This window comes from Chionomys nivalis, chromosome 1 (assembly GCF_950005125.1).
Source record: "Chionomys nivalis chromosome 1, mChiNiv1.1, whole genome shotgun sequence".
In the NCBI taxonomy this organism is placed as follows: domain Eukaryota; kingdom Metazoa; phylum Chordata; class Mammalia; order Rodentia; family Cricetidae; genus Chionomys; species Chionomys nivalis.
The window spans coordinates 50120442-50133380 of NC_080086.1; the positions used below are offsets into that span (position 1 = coordinate 50120442).

The following is a 12939-nucleotide window of genomic DNA, read 5'->3' on the forward strand; positions in this document are numbered from 1 at the left end:
TCATAGGTTTTTATGTAGCCCATCTAGAAGGATGTTGATATGCAATGGCCGTCAAAGGGAAGAAAACCATGTCCACTTGTTTCCACAGAATCCCTGCCTCTAATATTCCTGGCACCCACTAAGTGTTGTTAGCTGTTATAAGTGTGTAGTTTGTTTTCATGGTAATTTGGAAGTTAAAATTATAAGAAAAGTTCTTTATTCGCTTAAAATACAATATAGGGGGCAGCATTTCCTACATGGTTTGCATGTTATAATTGCCTTCTAGTTACTGTGAATTGCTAATAGTTTAAGGTTTAATGTTCTGTTCCTTGAAGTTTGGTTATGTATGTTGCTTACTGGGGGTAATGGCTCTAAATCAGCTGATTTCTTAAATACTTTCAGAGAATTCACATCCATGTTATAGTTCTTAAACTGTTTAGTTAATATGCTTTGCTAAGTTCTTCGGTTTCTTAGCTGAGTAATATAGAAAATGAAGAAGTTATAGTTTTTTCAAATGTATGACTTTTAAAAACTTCATAATTAATTCCCTTTGACTATCTATAAAGTCAGCCAAACCTTTTTGAAAATGGGAGTAGCTTTCATTCTGTCTTCTGTAAGAAGATGAAGTCGTATTTATTTAAAATGAAGTTAGGGTGGGAAGAGAGGACTTGAGGTCCTATTGAAGGTTAATATTGGAACCTAGATGAAATCAAATGAGTCATTTTATATGCCCCCCCAGAGGGCATACAAGAATTCCATTTATGTAACTTAAGAGTTTCTTTAAATAAGGAGCTCATCTTTAAATACTACTAAGTGACAAGCATGCAGGTGTTGAGCAGACATGAGTCTAGTCTTTCTGTGCAGGGCAGTACACAGAATCGATGAAGAGTAGAAAGGTATGCACAGCATGGCCTTAGCCTTTGAAGAGTTTGTTGTCTGACAAGAATGAAGGAACAAAAGACAAGACATATGTATGCATTTGTAAGATAAGGGGGCTTGGTGACAGATGATAAATGGCTCAGTTGAGAAACTATTTACTCCACAAGTTTGAAGACCAGAGTTTGGATTTCTAGTTTGTAACCCTAGCTCTTGAGAAGTGAGACTAGGATGCCCAGAGTAAGCTAGCTAGCTCGCCTAGCTGAACTGGATGCTCTGGGTTCAAGTAAAAGAACTTGCCTTAGTGTATGAGGTGGAAAGTAGTCAAGACACCTCTGGCCTTTGCATGTATACACATGCATGTGCGTGGGCACGCACGCACACATGCACACACCCTTGCACCACTTATGTATGTATATGATAAAAAGTGTGTGTATAAAAGGAAAAAGAGAAGAAAATACCTTAAGTGTTCCCAAAAGATCGAATCTATCCTGTTTGGTCCCTGAGTTAAGTATTTTAATTTTTTTCATCTCATTTATTTATGTAGGAGGGCTATTAAGCTATGACCTTGTATCCTGTAACCCTTAAACTCTTCATGTAGATGACTACCCTTGTACTACTGATTGTTCTACTTCTACCCTCCTTAATGCCAACATTTTAGATATGTGTCACTATGCCTGGTTCTCCTTTTACATTTTAAGTGATTAAAAATAACAAAAGAAAAGTGATACTTTGAGTCAGGTACGATGGCACACACCCTTCATCTTGGCACCTGGGAGACTGTACAGAAAGACTGCAAATTCCTGCATGTGGAAGACTCTGTCCCATAATAAAAACAAAATTATGTTTCGTGACATGAAAATTATATTCACTTCATATTTTAGTGTCCATAAATAAAGTTTTATTGGAACACAATCATGCCCAATCACTTACGTATTTTCTTTGGCTGCTTTTATAATTTAATGGCATAGTCAAGTAGATGCAGCAGAGATTACACAGCCTACAAAGCTAAAATATCAAATTTGTAGCTCTTCACAGAATACATTTACCACCTTTGCCTCAAGTTTATCTTGAAGGATTGGAGGCTGAGGTCATGGGCTGCCTCCTATCCCTAACAGCAGGGTGCTAACATTTATCACTTTCCTTGCTATCCCACTTTGTAGGCAAGATACAGCTGATCTATTTGGTTTGCAGTAGCATAGGATCCTCCTCACTAGGAGGAGCAAACTGAGATGTCTAGTTGGCCAAGCAGTAAGCAAATAAGGCAGGGTGTATGAAAACAGTGATGAGGCCTGGGTGAAATGGGCAGATGCATGGTCCATCTGTCACCTGCTGTCACTGTGTTGTGTGTAGTCTTGACACTCTGCAGGACTTTAAAAGAAGTAGAAAGGAACAATACTGATTGCCAACATTTTTTTTTAAAAAATCACCTTGGGCCGGGCGGTGGTGGCGCACGCCTTTAATCCCAGCACTTGGGAGGCAGAGGTAGGCGGATCTCTGTGAGTTCGAGACCAGCCTGGTCTACAAGAGCTAGTTCCAGGACAGGCTCCAAAGCCACAGAGAAACCCTGTCTCGAAAAACCAAAAAAAAAAAAAAAAAAAAAAAATCACCTTGGCACAATATTTTCCACCATCAAAAGATGCACGTGATGGGCTGAGTGGGTTTTCTTTCAGGCGCCGCTTGAAGAGCTGCTAGCTCTTCCTCCTGTGCACTCACATTTCCTCTCTCTGGCTTCGTAGAGCCGCTTTCCCAAATCGAGCTAACAGTTCCCAAGGGCGTGTCAGAACTTTGTTATTAAGCAGTATCAATTCAAACAGCTAAGTTTTAGTTGGACATGGGAATATGTGGCATATTCTTCGGATGAAGTTGTTGAATCATAATTGTGCTAAAATATTTTTGAAGTTTTTAGTATATGTTTTAAGTTTGTCTCAATAAGCTGTTTGTCTTTGACTTCTTAACTTGTCCATTTTTTACTTAGTATGTAAATAGGATTTTTTTTAAAGGAGTTTTACCTGGAATTTGAGTGTCTTGTTCTTAACTGTCTAAATGAGTGAGAATCAGTTATGCAACCATCAAGTGATTTTGATGACATCTGACTATGTGCTTAGAGATTGAAAGACCTGACACTTTGACAGGCTCTGATTAAGGGTTGTAAGCACAGAAAAGGCTAAAAGCAGCCTTGGTTTTTTAATGGTGCAGAGGAAAGAAAATTGGTACAGCTGAGTTTCAGGTAGTAGATGTGATAAGAGAAGTTGGAAATAAGTTGTGTGTTATTGGGGAACTTTTCCAGGGAGACACTGACAACAGACCAAAGAAACAGTTCTATCCAAGTCTAGTTTAGTGGATCAGTGACATCATTGGAGTCACTTAGAGGATCATGGGGAGGGGCTACTTACTTGAGCATAGGTGAATAGAGACTGTTTAGTAATAAATAGCAGCTGTTTCTCCACTGGAGTCCAGCCATAGGCTTTTGATGTCATTTACAATGCCAGGCATGAGTTCCCTCCTACGTTAAATCCAATCAGCAAGCAGTTAGTGGCACCTATAACAGTCATACCACTATTGTTCAGTAGACACATCTTACCGTGTATGTGGGTAGCATATCATGCAGCGTCCTTAACCAAACAGGACTGTTTGTGACAGTTCTGCCTGTGCAGAATCTTCTAGCGCTATGAAAACCAGCCAGCCCTGCTCCATATCTGTGGAGGCATTGTGGGGTTGGCAAGAGGCCTGAACTGGCCTTGTCCCGTAGTCAGACTGATGACTATCTTGAATATCACCATAGAACCTTCATCTGATGACAGATGGAGATAGAGACAGAGACCCACATCGGAGCACTGAACTGAGCTCCCAAGGTCCAGTTGAAGAGCAGAAGGAGGGAGAATATGACCAAGGAAGTCAGGACCACAAGGGGTTGGTCCACCCAATGAGACAGGGTACCTGAACTAATGGAAGCTCACCAAATCCAGCTGATCTGGGACTGAACGAGCATGGGATCAAACTGGACCCTCTGAATGTGGCTCACAATTGAGGCAGACTGAGAAGCCAACAATAATGGCACTGGGATTTGTCTCTACTGCGTGTACTGGCTTTTTGGGATCCTATTCTATTTGGGTGCATACCATTCTAAACCTGGATGGAGAGGGGAGGGCCTTGGACTTCCCACAGGGCAGGGTACCCTGCCCTCTCTGAGGACTGGAGCGGGAGGGGAGTGGGAAGAGGAGAGGAAGTGGAAATTTTGACTCCTATTATTTATAAAGTAATAAAAAATTTAAAAAATAATTTAAAAAGGAAAAAAAAAGCCAACCAGCAAGGTCAGAGCTTCCAGCTCATTTCCAGCCTAACTTCTCCACGTCGTCCTTCGTCCTCATTTTAATTGTCTGCCTTTTAAACTACGTCTGTCCTAGTCAGCAGCTGCAACTCTACTGCTCCCAGGAGCAGCTAGGCCTGCAAGAGCCACAGCCTGAAGAAATTCTGTTCCCTCAGGCACCGACTCTTCCAGAACTACTAAGAAAACTTATCTAAATCTCTGTCCCGCTAAAGAACTCATGATTCACAGGTTGAGGTAGAATCCTGTTTCCAGAGAGGCTGAATAGCAAGCAGCTCACCTCACTCGCCTCCTGGGTCTCCCGAGAAGTCCTCGTGCCTCTTCTCACACCACTTTATAAACTCTTCTCCACCTGGCTCCTCCCTACTATTTCCTGTCAGCTAGTCGCTGACGCAGCCTCCAGACCGCAGGTGAATTTTATTTAATCAAACACATCTTTGCATCATTAAACAAATATTCCAGACATAAACAGAAGTAACACACCTTAAAATAATATTCTTCAACACATGTCCTGCTGCCAATTTTTTTTTTAAAGCAATGAGGGTTTATTATCTAATTATAGCATGCAGCCAACAGTTATGGTAGTTGTGGGGCCTCAGGAACCTCCTTGGCTACCTCATAGAGTGGTAGCCTATCTCTGGCACCAGGATTGTCATCCACTATTATGGCTGCATGGTGCCTTTCTTCAGACTCTTTAACTCTTATTTTTATTGTTATTCCAGATGTTGCTCAAATCTATAAGACACTCAAGGAATAGTATAGCATTATATAGTTGAGTCTTTTTTGGGGTGGGGAGATAATCAAACCTTTCAACAGAGGTTGGTAAGGATATTTGAAGGCCTACCTTATCTAAGCAAGTGCCAGTTTATCTTGGAAGATATTTTTTTTAAAAAAAAAAAGAAGTCTTATTAAGGTATTGTATAATACAAAATGATCTTATGTACATCAATTGTTTCATCAAAGAACAATGTTGAGGGCACAGTTAAATACTTACTATGCTGGCATAGGGACCTGAGTTCAGATCCCTAGCATAATGGAAAAGTCTGGGCATAGCATTGTATACTTTAGTCCCAGTGCTGGGGAGTAGAACCAGGACATGCTGGCTAGCTACTCTAGCTGATCAGTGAACTCTTAATTTCAGTGGGTTGAAAAGATTGAGGATAATGTCCAATATTGACCTCTGGCCTAAATTCATTCACAAATGTCTATGTTCTAGCAATTATTTTGTGTGCATGTATACAAGATCAGTGTTGAGTACAGTGTGATGTATGGGAACACTACATGTATGGGGTGCTGCTGTGCCTGCCGTGCGTCTCTCTGCTCCAGTGGTCTCCGTGGGGCCAGCTTGTACTGCTCAGCCTAGCTCAGCCAAGAGGGAGCAGGGCTTTGCTCTAACCTAAGGTAAGCACTGGAGTCAACTTCTGGGTTCTGACAGGCTCTGGGCTATCACTGTGGTACTTGTGTGTTCGTCAGTCTCTCCTGGCTGTGAAAAAAAAGGCTCTAGGTTGAGTGAACCGTCACCACTGCCAGTAAACTTTCTTGGCAGGGCAGAAGTGCACACAGGTATTGTAGATGTTGAACTGCCGACCCCAAGATAAGCTTCTTTTTCACCTGTGTTGCTGTTACGTTTCCCTGAGCTGTGCTCAGGCTTTAAAGGCTTCAGAAGCTTAATAGCACAGCCTTTGCCTTTCTGGTCATTTTCTCCATAGGAGCTCTGCTCCACAAATCTTGGCACATTTGCCACCTAGCAACCTGCACAGACTCCTGTCTGCTTTGACCTTTTCCTCCCCTCTCGATTGCTTTTGCTCTTTACACACCTGGCTTCCGTGCTGTTTGAAGTTATCCAGGTCTGCCGGAGCTTCTCCTATATTGTAAAGGTTGTGTCCCACCTTAGGGCTCAGCAGCACCACCAGAATGAAGTCCTTGCTGAGTTGGCCTTTTCCCTTCTCCCCACTCCCTTTTCTTCTTTCCTCCCTCAGTCTATTTTTCTTTCTTTTGCTATATTTTTAAATCTGTGTGTCTGTGTGTAGATACATGCATATGAGTACAGGTTCTCATAGAGGGCAGAGGCTTTGGATCCCCCTGAGGCAGGAGTTGCAGGTGATCATGAGCCCTTAGTGTGGGTGCTGGGAATCTAACTTGTGTCTTCTGCAAGAACAGTATGTGCTCCTAACCCCTGAGCCATGTCTCCAGCCTCTCAGCTTCTTCTTAACTCTACTGTGAACAGTCCTGTCAGGTGAACTGGTCATCAAATACTGTTCCATCTTACTGAACTTACTTTGTTGTGCTTGCCTTTTGTTGTCTTAATGAAATTCATGGAGACCTCAGCTGGTGAAACCAAGGCTTTCTAATGATGCCCGTGTAAGGCCTTGGGTACTGCTATTGTTTGCATTGCTTCAGGTTATGCAGCCTCTGTCTCGGGGAAAGATGAATAATCATATTACTTAGTGTCTTGGTTATTTTTCTGTTACTGTAATAAAACACCGTGACCAAGGCAACTTACAAAAGAAAGCATTTCATTTGGGGTTCACAGTTGCGGGAAGTTAACTTCTGTAACCATTATGACAGGAAACATGGTGGCAAGCAGGCATGGTACTGAAGCAATACCTGAAAGCTTACAACCTGATCCATGAACAGGAAGCAGAGAGTGCTAACTGGGAATCATGTGGGTCTTTGAAGCCTCCAAACCCATCCTTACCACTCCCACAGTGACACACCCCCTCCAACAAGGCCATACCTCTTAAGCTTTCTCAAATATTTCTACTAGCTGGGGACCTAGTATTCAAATCTATGAGTCCTTTCTCATTCAAACTACCACACTTAGTTTCTCTGTCTTCATGGCACTCAGACTGGTTCCATTTGCTCCCCTTTTTCACAACCTCACAAAGCCAGATTGTCAAGGGGTTCTTCATTCCTCAATTAAGAGTTTTTCTCAATTTAATCAGTTCAAATGCAGAGTGTTCTCTGATTATCAGTCATGTTGAATCATGGGGTTTTCCTTTTTTTGTTCTAAAGGTGGGACTTGAGAAGTGTTTTCCAGCACTTCTACTTTGCTCTGTCCCGCCTCACTGATTCTTCCATGAGTTCTAAGATTTTGGAACCAGAGAAGGGCTCTTTAGCACAGCTCTAACTTATGCTGTCTTTTCACAACCTTCCAGCTGTGAGAAATGGCAAACCAACCCTTCTGTCTCACCTTTTTTGTTTTCCTACTGTTTTGCCAATGGGTTGCATCTGCATGCCTTTTTCTCACAATTCCTCCCGTATACAGGCAAGTTCTTTTATCATATGTTTGGGACATTACCATTTCACAGGATGGACCCCATTAGTCAAGGAAGCATGCTACCCATCTTAAGTAAAAGAAAATGGCCACCTGAAAATTATTCCCAGGGATGCTCTCCTCTTAGATGGCTTGACTGGTTGCGTGTTCTATCATGTGTCTAATGTAGAATATGCCACCAGATAGCAAGGAGGCACATCATCCCATATCCATGGGGAAAAGTGGTTCTGTCTGGATTGCTGACAGAGGAGCGCCCCGTCCTCACGCAGATCATCCTCAGCTGCATATCTCAGTACCTGTTGCAGGGAATGAGCAGCCACCTCTCCCTTATTCATCATCAGTTCTTTGGTTCTGCTTGGCTGTCAGTTGCATTTTATGAGTCTTCCTGGGGAGACATGAACAGACTTGTATTGACCCTTAGATAGGGCACTGATGATGGACCAAAGGAATACTTCTGTTACTTGCAGGAGTATAAGTGAGGGTTTTCTCACAAGAACATGGTCACTCAAAAGGCAGCTCCATCTCCAAGAAGCCCACCTCAGCCTAAGTGATGACTCACAAAGCTGCATCCTTACAGCTCCAGGAACAATTTGCAGGCTGATTAACTGGTCCTTGAATTCTATCTCCCTAGCAACTGCTTATTGTCTTTTATAACTTTACAAGTCTTGTGAATGTCATAACTCAGGAGCTTTCTGAGACCTAAAGGCCTTCTCCTTTCCTCCTGGAGGGAGTGTTCCATGATTGTCATGAACAGGTGTTTTGTATCCTCCTGTGCTAGAATTACGGGTGTGAGCACTATGCCTGTAATAATGCAGTAGCTTGAAGTTAAGTTCACAGACCCCAGAGGTGTTGCCTACCTTTGTGTATGTTAACCCAGCAGTCTGAGCAAGGGTGTAAGTGTTAGCTTTGGTCTACTCCAGTCTGTATCCTTTATTGAACAGGAACATAGGGTTTTCTGGACATCGTTCCAGTTTAGAGAATAAAAAGTCACATCCTTTCCTGCCTAGGAGTTCTCCATGCAAGGTGATGAATACAGATACTGTTTATGCCATAGTGGTTGAGAGTCAGACATGCTTAATTTCAAATCCTAGCTGGGACTGGGCCAAATCATTCACTTATTTGTGAAACAAATAAAGGAAGTGCCTAACTTAGTAGGGCTAGTATGTGATGTACATGTTGGCTCTAACTGGAGAGGTGTGCCAGGCATTGTGGAGGTACCTGAAGTAGGCCTGGGGGAGAGCTGGAACTCTCTTCCCAGAAAAAAGGAATGCCTGAATTGATACTTGGATGGAAAATTAGACACTGGATTGAATCTGTTTCAGGCAGGACCACCTATAAAGTGTACTCTTGCTTCCTGTTAATTCCTGTTAATGTGTAGATACTGTGTGTAGTGTAACTGTAATAGCAAAGGATATTTGTTTGTTTTTTTTTTAAACTGGCCTTACTCTGCCTACGAGACTAACTCATTTTAAGTATGTGCTTTTTATAATGCAGAACTCTTACGTGGAATTTGAGGGTGTGAAAGACGCAGACTGAGAAGCATTTTGTTATTAGGGACTTTTCTGTATCTTAACAGGTTTTCATCATGAAGCAAATTACCCCATTTTGTTTCTCTTAATTTTGACTGATTTGACACAGTATTTCTATCTTCTCCCTTTTTAGGCTCAAATGAGCTATGGAAATTAATGTTAAAATAATTGCTAAGATATCTCTTTTGATAATATTGTCTCACCAGGCTCTAAAAAATTTACCCAGGTATCTGCTAAATTGTGTTTAAAGATGATAAATACTGTTGGCTTTTATTCTGATACATTTTATAAATATCGATGAGGCAGCCTTTCTGTCAAGACTTTAAAGTCTTCTTTTCCTTTCTTGACTTCTTGTTTTGAGTAGCTTGAAACATCAAAGAGGCAGCTTTGCCAGAATGGACCCTTGCTGAGCAAGTATGAGGACTGTGTTTAAATGCCTGGCACACTTATAAAAAGTCCGGGCTTAGCTGCCAGGGTCAGTGAGAGACCCTGTCTGCAGAGAATAAAATAGAGTGACAGAATAAAATAAAGTGGCTACTTAATGTTCTTCACTGGCCCTCCAGTCACTGGCCTGCACTGACTACTCACTGAGCAGAGAGACACTGTTTCAAAAACCAAGGAAGGTGACTCCTGGAGAACAACACCCGAGGTTGATAACAGTGCAGGTTGACCTGCATGTGCATAGGTCAGAGCTGGGTATTCCGAAAGCTGTAGTTGCCCATTGGAAAGAAACTGAGATCATCTTAGGTATAGATAGCAGCTTGCATTATTCTTCCTATTCTGGCACCTAACCAGCAAAAGCATCTCCTACTTGATTCTTCTAGGGATGAGACCAATTTCTTAAATACCTTCAGCCACAAGCTGGTTTGTCGCTGAGAGATTATTGCCCAACCTGGTCTGCTAATAGGAGGAAAAGTCAGAGAACATGTTAAATCGTGTTTACTGGCCACCTACTTATTATTGCCCTCCATATGTTCTTCATGTTGTCATTATGTTTCTGTGTGCCATCATTAGACAATCATTCCAGTGAAGTAAAACATTCATGACTTTTGTCACTTACAATCCCAGGACACTAGTTTCTAGTGCCTTCATGGGTGAGTAGAAAACCCTAGATTCAGGGACAACATTCTTGCATGGCTAGGGTTGGCTTATCCAGCCAATCAGTCCTAGGGAATCTCTGAGTTTAGGGCCATTTGACATCCTGGGGACAAATGCTAGTTCCTTCCTGCAGTGAAAATAGTTACCGTGGTTACTGTGCAAAAGGTACCTTTGTTTTTTATACTCTGGAGCAGGCAGTGAACCGCTTGAAAAATGGTCACTTTCCTGCAGTGCTTTTGAGCCAAAATAATTGTCTTAGCTTTAGGCCTGAGCAGGTTTTTATGCTCATAGCATGTGTGACAAGACCATAACTGGGTAAAAGCCCCACAGGAGGCAGGGACTGTGCGTCCCTGTAAGCTTCTGGTCACCAGCCATGTGACAGCCTAGAAAGGACTAGTCTTTTCTTTTGTGGATAGCTGCTGAATAAGCAGCTGAGGACAGGACAGAAAGAACAGTTGGTACAAAAGAGATGTTTAAAACCCCAGCTAGCCCCCTGTATGCAAACCCCTAGCTGTGACGCCGTGCTTGGCGTGGGGAGCTGGCTGCTAGCTTGAGAAACCAGAGGGGCTCAGATGACAATAGCGGGCTGGAGGGAGGTGACTTGAATGTGCTTCTTTCTCTTAGACTGTCAACTGCAACCAGCCCGGCTCTCTTTTCCATGCTACGACATAAAATTCCCTAAAACTAGTTTTGGTGAGGCTTGTTGATACACAGCTTTTTGAAGAGAGCTTCTAACCCCCATTTTCCCAAACTCCCTTGCATATGATTGCTTGAAAACGTCATCTGAAGATTGCTTGTCAGTTGCTTAAGTGCATATGAGTCACAATGTGTAGCATTCCTCTGTCAGTGTTTGAGAGCTCTGTAGCAGAGTGTGTCCAGGTTTTTGCTGAACAAATTGCATGTATCTGGTGGACAATTTGAAAAAGAAGAGGTGTAAATAATGAATAACTATGCCCCTCCATGTAGACCAGTGCTAGGCACACAATGGGCTCATCTGTTGATTCAGTGAATGGACTAGTACCTTCCCTACCACCTTAAACCCTGCATTTTCTGTTCATCTGGTTATATTAGGAAGGTACGAGATCTTGGGAAGGAATGTTCTGGGACTGTCACCCTGTAAAGACATAGAGTCAAGTTACACGTGAATGGTTTTCTGGCACAGACCTGTGATTGCTACTTGAAACTCTTTATAGTCAGTCAGTCAGGGTGCTGATTAGCTTTTTTTGTCATTTTGACACGTGTAAGAGTCATCTGGGAGGAGGAACGGGCAATTGCGGAATTGCCTCCATCAGAATAGCATTAGGGCAAGAATGTTTTCTTGATCAATGATGGGTGGGGTGAGCCTCAGCCCTCTGTGGCTCTGTGAAAAATCAGGCTGAGCATGACAGTAAGTTAAAGTGTTCTTTATGGTTCTGCTTCAGCGTCTGTCTCAGGTTCCTGCCTTGAGCCCCTGCCTTGGTTTCCTTTGATGATGGACTGTGATGTAGAAGTATAAGCCAAGTTAACCTCCCGCCTCCATGCCCCCATGGTCATTATCACAGCAATAGAAATAAGCTAGGACAGCCGGTATCACAATCTTAATACCTTCCTGCTCCATGCTCTTCACCGAAATAGAAAAATCAGGAGGGAACCAGTTCGTGTGTGCCTAGTGGGACACTTTTTATCCTGTTGGCATTGGAACTGTTCCAACCATTCTTTCAGGTTCAGTTTCACCTTTGGGTTTTTTGGGGTGACACTGGTTTCACCACAGGTATGTGCTCTGTTTTTATTTCCTCCTCTTTTCTTGAAATTCTCCCATCCACATTATCTACTTCGTATTTAGGCAGGCAGTGGAGGTGTCCATCTTAGTCACAATGAAGTCTTTCTTTGACTTGACTAGATGAACTTGGGGTCTTGTAGTTCTGAGCTTGCTAAGCATTGCACAGCTCTTTCATCTTGTAGGCTAGCAATGGAACTTTCATTGTCTGCATATTAGGACGCTGCCTAGTTAACCCTGGAAAGGCCTGACCTGTGTTTCCAAGGACTTAACTCTTGACTAATAAAATGTGATATGACTAAATGGGAAACGGGGAGCAGTTGGAAATTTTAATTAAAAAAGAATAAAAAAAAATGTGATATGACTGAGTGACCCAAGAGTGTATAGGTAGCATGGCACAGTGGGTGGTCTGTGGCACCACTGAGGTTGGAATAGTCTCCATGGCTCTTACATCCTGGCAGCTGGGATTCTCCTATGAAGTGAGCAGGGGAGGTTTAGGGAGGATCATCACCTGGCATCCTTTCCATTGCCATTGCAGGGTTTAGTAAAGGGACATGGGCTGAGGGTTTGCTGAAAGGACCCAAGACTTGCTAGACAAGTTATGTCAAGTAGAAAAGAGGAACAAGTTAGAGGATGCCATGAAAAGTCTTGAAAACACATGCTGGGGGGTGGGGTGGACAACATATCACAAAATGTGTGACCCATTGGAGAGTCTAGAACCAAAGATGGGGAAGAATTCTTGACTCTTCACATGAGATGATGGATGTGTGAAAGGATGTGGACTCTGGTGGCCGGAAAGAGAGGGTAGGAATAAGGCATTGCCAAGGGAAAAGGATGGAGATTTTGTGTGGGTTAAAGAAGCGACAGGGAAAGAAGCTGAGTGACCACTTCTGCGCTGTGCACTCACTTCAGGTTGTTGAAAGTGAACCTGCTAACATATGCATCTCTTCTATGTATTGGGCACCACCACTTTAAATACAAGTTCTCTTTTTTCCAAAATGTGCTTTTGAGCCAAGGGGCAGTGCAGGCCTGTAACCCCAGCTGCTCCGCAGAGGCAGGTGGATCACAAGTGCAAGGACGGCTTGGGCGGCATAGT

General features: G+C 42.8%; 1 protein-coding gene across 1 annotated transcript in view; it reads left to right on the plus strand.

Annotated features, from left to right (window-relative positions):
* Shq1 (SHQ1, H/ACA ribonucleoprotein assembly factor) overlaps positions 1-12939 on the plus strand; it is a 121404-nt gene that overhangs the window by 53020 nt on the left and 55445 nt on the right. The window lies entirely within an intron of this gene.